Source organism: Lepisosteus oculatus, chromosome 21 (genome assembly GCF_040954835.1).
Source record: "Lepisosteus oculatus isolate fLepOcu1 chromosome 21, fLepOcu1.hap2, whole genome shotgun sequence".
In the NCBI taxonomy this organism is placed as follows: domain Eukaryota; kingdom Metazoa; phylum Chordata; class Actinopteri; order Semionotiformes; family Lepisosteidae; genus Lepisosteus; species Lepisosteus oculatus.
Genome location: NC_090716.1, coordinates 13,425,948 through 13,441,112, shown reverse-complemented (window position 1 = coordinate 13,441,112; position 15,165 = coordinate 13,425,948). Strand labels below are relative to the sequence as shown.

General features: G+C 43.1%; 1 protein-coding gene across 4 annotated transcripts in view; it reads right to left on the bottom strand.

The window, feature by feature from the left end:
* dusp8a (dual specificity phosphatase 8a) overlaps positions 1–13,938 on the bottom strand; it is an 86,043-nt gene extending 72,105 nt beyond the window's left edge. The window contains exons 1-2 of one of the 4 annotated variants that reach the window (XM_015338151.2): positions 13,619–13,938; positions 4,775–4,889 (exon numbers count right to left, since the gene is read on the bottom strand). The gene's annotated coding sequence lies outside the window, so the exon portion shown is untranslated. Of the gene's footprint in view, positions 1–4,774; positions 4,890–5,872; positions 6,347–13,335; positions 13,516–13,618 lie in introns of those variants that run through there. The other 3 variants (XM_015338150.2, XM_006642450.3, XM_015338152.2) reach the window with 3 other exon arrangements.
* Positions 13,939–15,165: the final 1,227 nt, after the last annotated feature.

Below are 15,165 nucleotides of genomic sequence, written 5' to 3'. Positions count from 1 at the left end.
TGCCATTCACCAGATTTTTCTTTGGGTATATTTTTCCCACTGCAAAAACCTGAAAATGCGTTGCTTCGTTTTGTCACTTTTAGGACGGTGAAAATAGCTGTTCAACAGGCAGCGGTGAAACACAAAAACAACCGGGACTGGAAAATTCCACTAAACGCTGCAGTGCTTTCTGATTAAACAGCTAAACTTTAAATGAAGGATCACATTGTTAAACTGCCAGAAATATTACAGACCAGTAAAATGCTAAGGACTAACATTAGCTCATTAATCCAGAATTTGCGCAAACTGCAGGTTCTCTATTGTAAATACACAGTGTGTCATGGGCCTTTTTTTTTATCAGAGCCACATACTTTGCAAGACTATGCTGAGAAGTCAATCATCCTGAAGGCAGAATATGAAAGAATTACAGAATACTTAAGGGAGGCAGGAAAATGAACTAATTAATGCCAATGAGAAGATTCTAGGGAATAAGCCTTTCTTTCCACTTTCCTCCAAGAACCTCCCTAGGAACTATTAATAAGAGGTTAATTTCTTCTCATTTAAGTTTAAACTAGACAGACACCTCTGGGAGGCTCTGTTGAAAGGAGTCCATTAAATAATACAAAATGTTTTAAATTCTTTGCAATTGTTATTTTCAGCACAACTCTTCAAACACTCAAAGAGGGGAGATACTGAAGACACAGACCTTCTGCCAGCTACAGCAGAGTAATTGTGAACAGACCACAGACGTGTCTGTTCCGCACTACTGACACTGGCACCCCAGTAGTTTGTGTGCTGGGACGAGGGAGTCTGTCCCCCAGACTCGTCTTAATCTGCACCCCACGAGGAACAAGAGTGGGGAGATACTCTGCAAGACCTCCATAACTGCAGACAGATTTTTCCCAACCCCATCAGAGACTCAGTTCTGGAAACAAACTGTCCTCCAGCTTTAATCAATTTCCCACCAAAGCAGGCCTCGGCAAATAGGGGAGTTCAGCCAAGACAAGAAGCTCAGGACTCCTTGTCGAATTCCAGAACACTTCCATCAGCATGCCGCGCAGTGCTGGAGAATCTTGGCAGCCCCTGTATGCCCTTAGCAGATGCCAGCGGATTATGCAAGGATATTTATATGGATATCTCATACATGGCGTTTACCTCTGGGGCATGAGACCACCCCCCTCTAACTGCACAGTGTGTCAAACGCAGGGAGCACATCGTCGGGTCTGGCAAAGCTTGGGAGACCCATGTGATCACACGCCAATCTCTGCGGTAGCTGCTAATCGCTGAGATCCTTTCCTTATCCCACTGCTTGTGGTGCAGCCAGCTGCCCTAATGAAACACATGCCTACCTGTCCCGGCTGGACAGCTCAACCAGGAGATCTCAGCTCCCCACCCTTCTGTCAGCTCAAGTTAGCGAGGGATAGAAAATAAGACCCACGTCTTGCTGTGGCATTTCAGGTTTGTTTTCAAACTGGGAGCTTCTGGTGTGGAAGTGAGCTCCAGGTCCTGGATAGTATCTTATGCCTGTTACATGTTTTGATTGAATTTGAACAGATGAATATGACATATGGAGTTAAACATATTACAAATGCAGATACAGAAGGTAAAATGCTGAGATATGAGTTCTTTGTTTCGTTACTAGAATGGCCACAACCCACAATGTAAAACCTTATACAGGGTGACAGTGATATGCAAACGCAGCCTTGCTTCCAGTCCTGTTAAACGCTGGTTAAATGCTGTTAAATCTGGAGAGAAGCTGCAGAAGGAAGCCGTCTATGGTGCATTTACTTCCACAGCTGCAATACTGTACAGGATTATTTTTCAAGCACAGCTGACACTAATGCCAGCAGAGGACAGACAGAAGCACCGAATTGTTTTTATTTCATTTTCATGCATCTCATTCTAACAATCTGTTTGCATGAGGGGAGGCGTGGGGAGTCTGAACACCCCCAGACAACAACTTCAAGTTTCACGGGGAAGGAAGGGTTGCTGAGCTGCACAATGTTGCTACTGAACTCTCTTGAATCCTCTCGGTTCACACTTCACAACCCAGAAACCTCATAATGCATAGTTACTCAACGGCACTGTAGTACATGCCACATGCCAGAGTGCAGAGTGCAGAGTTCACCAATAAAGATGGAGTCATGACATTTCAGTTTTGGCAATTTGGAAGTTGGTCCAGAGTGAAGCCACAGATGAGTACAGTAACACAACCTTGTGTTCTTTCAGCAATATCACCCATTAAAAGATAAGCCACTGCTAATCAACTGCTGTTGAGCCATTCATTTATTTTCCATACAAGCTCATTAATTACATGCGCTGACAGTAATGGATGACACATTCACACAGCTACTTCACCCTCCGAGCATGAGATATGCTACGAACAATGGTCACTAATTTATGTAACAGTCGCCAATAAAGAGAAATAAAAACAAAACTTGACAGATGATCCCGTAGTGACAATAAAGATGCAGCCTGACAGACAGGGCTAGAAGCTGATAGATCCTTGAATGAAACAATAGGGAAATACTATCCATGTTCTGTCCTTATCTCTTTTTCCGCAGAAGACAGCCAACTGCCTGGGAATGTCATTAAGAAATCGGAACACTCAGCGGCTACAGAAGAAGTATTTATTCAACAAAATATTAGTTCGCAGTACATGCTAAATGCATGCTCCCCCTCTCTCTCCTTCCCTCAACTGCGTCAAAACCAAAAGCAAAGCAATGCAGCTCTTTTCCTGACACAAGATAATTTAGTGCACATGCTCTGAAATGCAGCATTGCTGTAAACACCACACCCAGGCTGAATCTTCAAGGAAGAAAAAAAAAGTTTGCCTCTCGTTTGTTTTTTTTTGCAGCAGAAAAGCATTCGAGACCCGGAACAAAAGCTTGTCTCGAGCTGCAGACCAGAGAAAATGGTGCAGCTCTTCACTTAGAAGATATTTTCTTGGAAATTTTACTGTCTCACAAGCTGCCTGTCTAGGCGGTGTGTATTCATTTCTTGTCACGTTTGTGTTTTAAGACGTCGGCTTTAGATAATCCCCAGTAAAACCTCGGTCTCTGGTTAAATCCATCACAAAACACGTCCCCTCTCTCTGCGTCTGCTTACAGCAGCTGCTGCTTGGTTTGAGGGGCTCTTCTGCAAACGCTCTGGTTGGTACAGACACCTACTGGTGTGTCATGAAATGATGACTCACTTCTGCAGCCACCTTACCAGGGACAGCCAAGGTGACAGTGACAGGGCGAACCGAAGCAAATAAAAAAAAACCACAGAGAACCTGCCACATCAAAACAGGTGAAATTTCTTTTGCAACCTGCTCATGCATTAAGCTTTTTGAATTTAAAATGAGACTTCTCCCCACAAACCTTAGCAGACCTACAGGACCTCCCGGCCCGACAACCAGAATGAGGGAGAGACAAGTCTAGTCGAGAGGTTATTTTAATGCAGTCTTAGGCTTTTTTCCAGTTTCAGATGAGAAAAGTGTCTGAAAATATCGAATCCATTCATCCACCCTTTTTCTAACCGTTTCAGGTTTCAGGGTTGGAGGGAAGCCAGAGGCTATGCTGGCAGCGATGGACACAAGTCGGGGTACACCTTGGATGGGACACCACTGCATCCAGGGCAGACTCCCACACACTCAAACTAGGTCCAATTGTGATGATATATAAATATAAAATCTACTGGGGAAAATACTACATGTACATCATTGTACTCATATTCATTTTAGGGGCAAAAGTAAATTGAAACTCTTTGACATCAGTGACTTTTTGAAGTTCATTAGCAAACATCTGCAAACGTGTGCCTGAGATGGGAGCTTAACTTTGTTATTATTGTTCCTTATTGACTTTTATTGGATTCTAGACCTGATCATTGTTAAAAATTGATATTTTCTTTGAGTCCGGCAATTGTTGCCCATAATGTATTTTAATGCTCATAATAATCACAAAACGAATTCTCAAATAAGAACTTCTGTCTTCCAGCAAACTCTAGTTTGCAGACAGTGTTATAACTCATCCAGTGAAATGGGCATGATGGAACAATCTAGGCTGCCTGGACTTAAACAGGAGTCTCAAGACAAGGAACATTCTCATTAAAGGCCTGCTTAAAGTACTGGACAAACTGATAGCACAGATAGGGTTCTTTTGCTCCACTCAATTTGAAAGATTTACCTGTGTTCTACATTGTTGAGAATTAATGAGTGGTAACTGTGAGATATTTTTAGATCATTCACATACAGAAGCCATTTCTAGACAGAACAGTCTTACATGTGAGCCTATGCATAAAAAACACCTCTTACAAACTTCCTAAAAACCCGGCAACCTCTTGTGCAGAACTGGTGCACATCCTGTAAGCAGGGCCTTGGGAGACTGAGTTCCAGCTGGGAAAGGAAAGAGCCAGACTCTTTGCCTTTTGTCTTCAAGGAATGATTTAAGCAAACACACTACTGACTTGACACCGCCACAAGTAATACGTGTAAAAACCAGGAGCTAAGGAACGGGAGGCGTGATTTCTCCACTGAAAGCAACCCGTCATCTGACTTTGGCATGCGCCGTGCTCAGTGACAAGTCTGAACGCTTTCAAAAACAATGAGGGCGCTGGGCTCTCGAGCGGCAAGAGGGCAATGTGAATGGAAGGTTGTTCAGGGCTGGGCGGAGGTCTGTCTGGAGGCACTGTGAGAAAGGGGGGGATAAGGGGGGAGGGCTTAGGTTACAAAAACACATGTATTTCAGAAGAACGTGCTCAGGTCAGCAGCAGTTTGAAACTCGGCCTGCTCTGCCAACAAACCTGCACTGACCTTTCACATTGTTCCCTCTGGAAGCTCAGCTGCAGCCAGGCTCCTGTGTGGGAGATGATGTAATTCCAAGAGGAATTTGCCCTAGCAACTGCAGCTCAGAAACCCAGCAGGCTCTCTGGTGAAGAAAGCAAGAAGCACAAGGAGTTCTGAACAGTGCGATCATACCCAGGTTCTCATCTGCGTTTTATACCCACTCCAGACGGATCCACCGTGATCGAGGCTAGCCAGATCTTGTCCCATGTGGCACTGCATTTTATCTTTCCCAACAACATATATGTGCCAGTGTTTCATGACAGGGTATATATGACGCTGTAAAATACAAGATATATTATCTACATCATGGAAAAAATGACATTTTCAAAACAACAAAACGAATCTGATTAATATTTTTAGATGAAGGACACACCGGCTAAATCTCAGTCCAAGGTTGTTTTAAGTTCCAATTACTTTTGATGACAAATAATCCTAGTTTTTTATTTTTTTTATTTGTATCTTATTTTTCTACACAAGGACTTTTTATGTCCTATGTATGCTCATCTGTACTTGGGTGTAAAAAAAATTAACTCTATCATTAATGCACAAGATTAAGACACTGAACAGATCGTTCATCTGAATTTCATACAGTATTCTTAAGACTATTCCACAATTATAGAAATTGATCACTGTCAATGAACAAATACCCTGTATATCTGAACCTATCCAATTCAATTAAATAGTATAAATAATATACATCAAGGCTTTTAAGTGCTTTTGGCTTTTCAAAGACAAACTGAAAACACTTCCTCCTTCTACAGTGTTCTTACAGCTGTCATATTGCCTTTCCAGGTCTGCAAGATAGTGACCACCTCAAAACATGGCACACTAACTGAGCCATGAATTTGTTCAGCGATACAATAGTGGAGGTTCTTGTTAATGGAGCCATGCGCAACCACAATCAAAACCGACTAAACCCCTTTCTCAGCGGGCTCCTCAGTTCATCCCTCTTCTACAAAGGATGAGGGTGCCAAGGCAGCACGAACCCCCCCCCCCCGCTCTCCAGGATAAATAAAAGCCAAGAGTCAGCGCGATTTGGCATTACAAAAGAGAAGGCTGCCTTACCCTCACAATGGCTCTCCAGCACTGTCCCGCGCATTCGACAGGCAAGGGCGCCCAGCGCTCACGAGCAGGACAGGACAGGGGACAGGCTCCCCTGACGAGCACAGCAGAGGTGCGGCCGGTTTCTTGTGGCACCTGAGTCGGGGAATGGGACTTGGCGACGCAGTGCGAGCGCAGAGGACTGCAGCTCAGTGTGACAGCGTGCCTCACGGAGCACTGTTTCGCACACATTAATGGGGGAAAAGGCAAGGATCATTACCTCCCTCTCGTCACTGCAGTCCTAACCAGATTAGCCCCATTACGCGGAGCTGGCAACCACACTTTCCGAAGCTTTTCTGCACTGCTTTACAAAACAGCCGGCTCTTGACTTCTTTCGCTGCTTCCGTTTTTCTCCCATCAGCACCAGCTGAGGCACTAAGGGCAAAGGCACTGAGTGAATACGATTGGCTGGAATGATCTGGTTGGCATGGGAACCTAAGAACTGAAGCGTTAGGAACTGGGATGCTGTTTTAGAACAGTTATTATAGTTATAGTTCCAGTTATTATGCCTCTTCAAGGAGATTTAAAACAACTGTATTTGTATATTTTTTAACTTAACTTTTCTGAAACATACAGGGGTACAATGTATAGTTTAAAGTAGAATGACAACGTTTTCAATCCTGTGCTTCACGAATCACAAGCCTCGGTATTCAATTTAAGTGATGCCCCTCATTTAAAATGCCAAAGCCCTGGAGAATTCAAATATAGAGGTCCTAAAATTTAACACAGAGAATCTCTTTTTTGTTCTGTGGGTGAGTTGCATGAACCAGAATACTATAAAAATGACCAAGGAAGTGGTATTGTTTAATGTTGGCTTTTGTTTTGCCTTCTCTCATTTTCAGTCTTAAATAATTGAAAAATGAAGCCTTACATTAGGGGAATAAAACATGTGTTTCTAAATTGCTGCATGGCAAACTCCCAACCTGAAGCGGACAGTACAATAAATTAAGAGTATTTAAATCTTGCAGATCTCACAACAAATGCGGGATGATTTCTATTATGTTTCTCCCGTAAACATAACACATATAGAACTTCACAATTGTGAAAAAATAATTTTAAATTAAGTGTCAAATACAACCGCAGAACCTAATTAATAATGCAGTGTCACAATTTTATAACACCCTCCTCCTCTGTTACCCTACTGTCCTCTCTTCAAAGTGTACAACCTATAAAAACCCATTCTCTCTGAATAGCAGCAGTGCATTTGTGTTACTAAAATAAAACTTACAGTATCATCTGCATGCACTTCTAACATAAGTCTTTTATCTCTTCAGCAAACAGTAAGCGTAAGGACCAAATCTCTTACCAATCAGCTTCAACTGAAAACAATAAATCAACCTTGTGATATGACTTAGTCCTCTACAGTCAAACAGTTAGGAATAGCAACAGAGGATTAAAGGAGAAACTGACAAAGGCTTAGTAGCAACACTTCAAAAGAGGTAAACACTAGCAGATATCTCTATACTGTATCTCAACAAAATATGAGATCATGCAGACCTGAACTTACTGAGCCTGTCCGTGTCTGTCCTGAAGAGTTCAAGACTTTCTGAATCCTGGTCTCATACTTCACCAAGTGTTGGGGGCATTAAAGGCTAATGGCTTTAAAATAACTTGAAGAATGCTCTAAAGGAGTGAAACAAATATTTTGTATAGTTTAAAAATATGGTAAATGTGAAAATCAGTGGAAAACAAATAATGGTAAATGGTGATCAGTTTAACAGACAAGATGCCAGACTATCTCCAGAGCAACTGCCAGTTGTGGGAACAGGCAAAAGACCAGAGTCTGCCTGTGATACCATGAAGTCAGTAGTAACTATGACTAAGAGCAACCTGATAGCTACAATAATATATTCCTTCCTCACGTTCGAACTCAAACTGAAAGCAGCCATTGTCCATTCTGTTGCAAATCAACTATGCATGCACGCAAGAGAGTAATGCCAAAAGCAGGACATTAAATCATTACTCTCTGAGTATGGCACTGAATTGTGAGACTTTACCCTTCAGGTTTTTTAACCTTCTTGGTAAATCAACACTACAGCGTGTAGTGATCTCCACTCGTGATCTTATTCGTGATCTAGTGTGGGTCAGCAGTGGGCTCTGCAGAACTGAACTGACTTAGCGCCATCTCCGTCTCTTAAGCCACACCAGATCCTGTTTAATAGCTCACTCATGTTAGTTTCTTTTACTATTTTCAGTTCAGGATCCAACTTCTAGGGAGAGTTAGCAGAAATGGTCAAAATACATCCACTATCGGCCTTTCACATAGGTTTTGTTATTTTGAGTTATTCAAGTCTAGATTAAACACTTAATTATGAAAGGCTTCCGAGCCACTCCCCTGAAGCACAGGTTGACATTGCGGGATCGAGCCCGGGTCATGACCCTAGTCGACCATGACTGGGATTTGACTGGGATTGGTAAAGGACTGGGAATCATCAGACAGGGCGCCTGTGACCTTCAGGCAAACACATACTCCTGAAACTAGCCCAGGCGCTTGCTTGCCTTACAAGCTTGCAGGCCTGCAATGATGTCAGCAAGAGACCATGACAGGTGAAAGACTCAGCAGGTGGACATATCAGAAAAGCCAAGGGCACAGGGCCATGTGTCTCCATGTATCCTGACCAGACACAGGAGTAACTATGACAGCGTAGCATGTTATACATACACCAAAAATGAACTGGTGATGCCGAATTGAATATATACCCATTTGTCATGTTCCCTTCCCCCCTGTAATCTTCTATAAATTTAGAGTGCAAAGGAATTTGAAAAAAAAAATCCCAGTCAACACATGAATTTATACAGTGATTTTTATCACTTCTAAAAAAGGTTTCCAAATCCAGAGATAATGAATTATTCAGCAACTGAATTTGGGAGCAACTGAGAACATCCTACTGAAATAAAGAGAAGTAGACTGACAAACACAACTGGAAAGAAAAAAAACATAAGCCCATGGAACCATATACAATATATTAAAACAGCACTACACATTTTCAGCCTGATCCTGTCAGCAGATCTCAGATGCTGAGCATGGCTGGGTCTGCTCAGTAATAGTATAGAATCCCAGCAAAGAAAAACAGGTTGTGGCTTAAAATGGCACTGACCAGTAGGTGGCGGCCTTTCCTTCGGGAATTTCCGGAGGGAAGACCTTTGTGAATTTATAAACCAACAACCCAGTACGCTAACTGGAGAGACTGTGCTGAGGTTCCATCCCTCAAATAAGAAGGTAAGGTAAAGCCTTGACTACCTGATTATTCAAGACCCTGTGGCAAAAGGCCAGTACAAGCGAAAAATATGACCTGCCTAAAGATTCCTCATTATTTAACTGGCAAAGTCATTTTAATTCTTCAATATGAGTCAACTGAGAACACGTTCCCACTTGCAATGACAGGATTGGACAGAGATTCAGACGCAGAACATCTACCTTCTTAATGAAGCAGAGGTGACTGACTACATCTCTTACACTGCAGGTATTCTCTTACTGTATACGTAGAGTGTTTCTGACCATTTGAGACAAAAAGTGTTACAAAAATGCAAATTTGCATAATTTAAAGAAGAAATGTCTGCTGCAGTCTTGGGCTGGAAAAAAAGTCTTTTTTTCTGATACTGTATTTACCCCTTAGTAAAGAACAATTAAAATGCCTGGAGAACATCAATCTAAGCATGTAGCAAAGGTGTTGACCTTCGTTTGGCTTTCGAGTCCTTCCTTCTTTGGAACTGCCTGGTGTAAGGTGAAGTCATCAGATTACAGACTGATTAAACAGGATCCACGACAATGGAGGAAACCCCTTCAGAATCACCCCACTGACAAATCAGCATCAGCTCATCCACACAAGGAACAAGCTCCTTTTCTTTGCACTGAGGGAATAATCTGCACTCAGTGAGGCAGGGAGGCAGATCAAACATTAAAGCAAACAGTGGTAAGCAAACCCAGTTTTAGTCATACAGCCTGGTTACTCATTAACTGTTGGTGTTTTAAACTTTATCAGCACTTCTTTGTAACTGTGACTGTGTTTGTTTGGGAGCTTTTTCAGCTCAGCAGTTATTTAATGTGTGCAGCATCAGCACAGAGTCCTTTCGTTTATTATTTTGATTTTGGAGCATTTTATTGCTTAATCCATCAGACCAGCATTTTGTCTTTACGAGTTCAATCAGTCACCTAGTAGTGTGCGCACTGGAGGAACAATACCCAATGGATTAGCACTGTTTGCCTGGTCAGCCTTACAGGTATTTTCAAAGGAGATGACTTCATTAATGGGCAGGCCCCTATTCACTCCACCATTGGGCATGCCATTCTGCTTGTACTGCAATCTGCAGATCTTGTTTAATGTGCTCCAATATTAAATAGTGTTAAAAACAAAGAACATTTTTCGGGAAGCCACCCCTTTCAGAAATCCACATCAGAGAAAACAGATTTAACCCGTTGCAGGTAGGAATGTAAACACGGCCATGTGGGAAATAAAACAGTCCTAAACCATGCAAATTGTAGCACATGTAGTATAAGGACATCAGAGCAATGGGATTCATATGCAAGACAATGAGCTGTACCATTTGTTTTTACCATCCTTTCACAGCCATTAACTGTGCAAGCTTCAAATCCGTAAACAGGGCTTCTCTCAAATCACACAGAGCCCATATACCTACAACACTGAGTACATGTGCATTAATATGTACCCCGGCGTCCTGGCCAAATTACCCATTGGCCCTAACCAATCATGGCCTCCTAATAATCCCCATCTATGAATTGGCTTCATTACTCTCTGCTCTCCTCCCCACTAATAGCTGATGTGTGGTGAGCGTTCTGGCGCACTATGGCTGCCGTCGCATCATCCAGGTGGGGCTGCACACTTTTGGTGGTGGAGGGGAGTCCCCATTACCTGTAAAGCACTTTGAGTGGAGTGTCCAGAAAAGCTCTATATAAGTGTAAGCAATTATTATTATTTATTATTATTATTAATATTCCCCTTGCCAGATAAGACCACTAGGAGGGTAAAGGAAATATATGCAGAAAACGATTGGGGAAAAACAAACATGACAAAAAGGCTTAGCCTCAACAAACAGCAAATAAAGCTGCGTTGAAGCAGAGCCTGAGATGAATTGGACAAGAGCAGTCAGGCAAGACTGAAGCATTCTGCATGCCCGCGGCTGGGCACTGGGTCACCCTGATGCCAGCGCAGCACAAGCAGGTTAGGTGAACAATTCGGGACGCACATGACAATAAAACAGCAAAATAAGGTCACTCTTTGTCTCAAGACGCTAAATCCACATCTGTAACCACTTTTATCTGCACATGCAACTCATCTGAAATGTGTGTTAATGATGTGCAACTGTTGTCATTCTCTCAGCTTTTTCTAAACCATCGAGCACCAAGTATGTCCAAGAGACAAAAACCTAACCTCCTTCAAAACCCAAGCCTTGACAAATAAGCTGTCTCTTCAGTGCTGCTCATAATTCGGAATAATTCTCCAGAAGATAGGTGGCTACAGCTAAATGGATCTCAGTCACATGCCTGCTGGAAGGGCTTGCTTTCATTGGCTAATACTTCGTTTTCCACTGTGCTTCATTTTAACACACCACATTTTAATTTCAGGTATGAAGAAGCAGGGGTTTATTATATTGATATTAAAAACTATAATTATCACTCAGGACCATCTTTGTGGAAAAGGAAATGTGGACGTATAAAACACACAGGGCTCATTCTTTTAATTCCGTGCACACCAGAGGCACCCAGTCCTGGAGGCCAGTAAGTGTGTCTGCAGGTTTCCCAGCTCTCTCTAAGACAGCCGCAGCTGAAGAGCTTGGAGAAACTATTCAGCTGATCCAGTTAAGTCAGTAACCAGCTGGTTTAGCTAGTTAAGAGCCCAGCTGGAATGTAAATTTGCAGGCACAGCTGCCCTCCACAAACAGGGCAGGACATTCCTGGCGGACACTGTCTCACTCTGTCCCAGGTTTGCAAGAACACGTGGACAGTGTCTCGGACTGTTCTTTGAGAACCTATCGGCAGTGCCGCAGTTTTTCACACGGTGAGACAAGGAGGAAGCAGACTAGCAAACTGTGAGAAACTGTGGACACTGTCTCAGCCTGCACTGCAATGACTTGTGGGACACAGCCCCAGTCTCCCAGACCCCTGTCTCATGCCTTCACAATGCGAGAACAGCTGGATATTGTTAATGGATAGCTATGATTATCAAACAGGATGAATTAATGGACAACTTGGTACATACCGTTTGCAAGCAGTATCTAAGCAAATTTAAGAATTTAAATTTAATTTAAGTATCTAAGCAAATATCTAAGAAAACCTGAGAGCACAAAACAGACTATACTGTTACCAATTTATTAAATATATACTTCTGTTTCAGTCATATCACAAAATACACTATAACACGATAAACAGCTCGAAATTTAGACCAGCAGGTGAAACATCGTCCAGCTCCTCAGATATTGAACTCTCCTCCAACAAAACTCCTATTTTTAAGAAACTACAGAGTGGTCTTTTATTTGAACTATAAAACTTGTATACATATTTCACACATTTTTTAAAACAAATTCATTATTCTCTCTTAAACGAGTACAGTACAATGAAAGGAAAACTGTGCTTTATACGTGCGGAGGCGAAAACATTATTATCCTTCAATGGTTAATGCTTATCCGGCATTAAAAGCCTTCAGAAAAAAATCACCTTATGTAAAGTACTTAGTGAATATTAACATTATATAATAAAGAAAAGATGACCTACCATCAGGATTAATTACTCAGTTTAAAATTAATTACTAGATAACTTAATACACAATACTTAGAATGGTTTAACAAGTTTCCCAAAAATAAATAACAAGCCTCCAAGTTGTAAAACAAAACATTCACAAAATACACATTGCCTTGCACAGAGATCATCATATGTCGAGAAAACTGACATGTTCATAAGCACATCAATTCGAAATACGACGAACCACTCATTTTCACCGCGTGGTAAAAGAAGCAACGCCGATATTTTGTTGAAAACGCAGCAGTACAAAAACATGATACAAAACAAAACAGTTTTCCCAATATGAACAGAAATGGTCGTCCTTTTAATGAATGTGTCTTTAGATTATCCCGTCGCCCGTGACGCTATTACTACAATTATCATTAATGGAAATTTAGAATTTTACCGAATCCTATCAGATAAATAACGCAAATTTCATACGTCGCCTTTATAATGACATTAATCGGAATGGTTTAATTTTGGAATCGCAGATCCACAAGAGAAACTCATAATCGTTGGGATGCCAGAACGCGATTTGGTAAAAAACAAATCAATTTAACAAAGGTCCGCCGAGAATACGATCGAAAGCTGTGTTATTGCCGCACAATATTGTGCACAGAATGACCGTGAAGACGAAGTCATCTGGTCGATCACACTGACAAGTTAAAAGGAGGAGAGGGGACTAACCTACCTTGGTCACCACACATTTCACAAGCCGTGGGGAAATTCGAGACAAAACGAAAGGGACTCGCAACCATTTACATGACCATCAGCATGATGCGTCGCAGAATACGATATTGATAGCAGTTGGGGTTCACCTCCCGCTACTGCCTCATGCTCATGTGAAACACTTGTACCGGTACCTACCGGCCGAAGGGGTGGAAATGACATAGCAAAGAGAGATTTAAACACGCCGCAAAAAAAAAAAATGTGATTTTAAAAATCTTCAGATTAGAAAAAAAATAGAAACTCACCTCCTCCGCCACAAAGCCTTGATTGCCGGTCCTCTAATTTCTATAGACCATAAAGCGCCTCCGCATTAGCTACGCTGCCTGTTTATATTAATGTTTACAAATCGGGGGTACGAGAGCGAGGGGGGCAGAGGGGTAGGGGCGACGGCCACAGCAGTAGGCTGCACTGCGCTTATTGGGGATATGGTAACCATGCACTACAGAAAGGAAACGCTTAATTGTAGCAATTAATGTTCCCTGTGTTTGGGAGACAAGAGTGTGGTCGAGATTGGGGAGATAAGCAATCTGCATTTACAGGGTATTAGCGATTCAGGAGAGAAAAAAAAAACAGAAGGTGCACTTTAGAACCTAAAAATGAACTAAGGATGAGGTCATGCTTCAGAGAAAAAAAAACAAGCTGACGTCACCTCCAGCCAATCGGAGCTGGCGGCTCAGGGGCAGGTTGACGTCACCCTTCTGATCCTCCAGATTAAAGGAGACGAGGCCACTGCCGGGAGCTCTGCGATTTAAAGGGGACACGTGGAAATGTGTGTCGGAGCGCTGTGCGGACCAAACTGTTACCCCCCTCCCCCGTCACACATCGGCAGTGCTTAGATTGCAGAGTAGGGTCATAAAACTCTGTCATTAAAACTAAGCACGGGAAATCATACTCCGGCATTTGGGACGGGGAGGCGGGAGCCCCTGTGCACTCCAGAAGCGTACAGGTCGAAGACAAACGTGTGAATGGGGATAATACTACACTCCCGTGTTTCCGCCTTGTAATGCAATAGGCAGGAGACGAGGCGTCCCCGGTATAACCGCGGCTTGCGTGGCTGCACGCCGCCGTGCGTGTCCGTGGAGGGTTTTAGGAGACCCGTCCCCGCAGATGCTGGCCGGACACGGCGCGCCCACGCTTGCGGCGCACGACACGATCCCGGCCAGCTTCACGCTTCTGTTAACGACTTCCCGGTACTGTCACATCCATTCTTAACAGGGGTATTCACGGTACCAATAAATCCAACTCTGTTTCTTTTCGGGGAGAAAAAAACAACAACCCAATCGCAATGAAAACGATTGTACTGCATGGTTTCCTTTTCACCGATTGTTTGCCTTCACAACGTGAAGCACAACGTGTTATTAACGCTGTGAACCGGGTGGCGGCGGTTGATTTCGGGGATTTCCCCGTGATTCACGCCGTGGTTGTGCCGGTCGTCGGGCACATGAACTCAAAACCGTATTTTCCACGATGTCTCCGTTTGACCTGAATGAAAGAGCCTTTTCTTTAACCCCACGGGAAAGGTATATTGCACCGAGCCCAGAGAACCGGCGGAGAGGCTCGCCCGGAGGGGAACCGGTCCGCTGGCGGGCCAGTCCTGTCCCGGGGTGGGGAGCTAACAATTCAGAGCAGCCGGTGGACTGCGTTGTGTGTCTGGGGTGCGAGGACAAGCGGGTATGACAGCCTTTAATCTCCCCCTCTTGGGTGACCTGGTTTCTCCGACACAACAACATGAGATCTATTCCAGTCACACCCGGGTGTGCAAACTGGGCTGGACACAGCCCCCGAGTCAAGC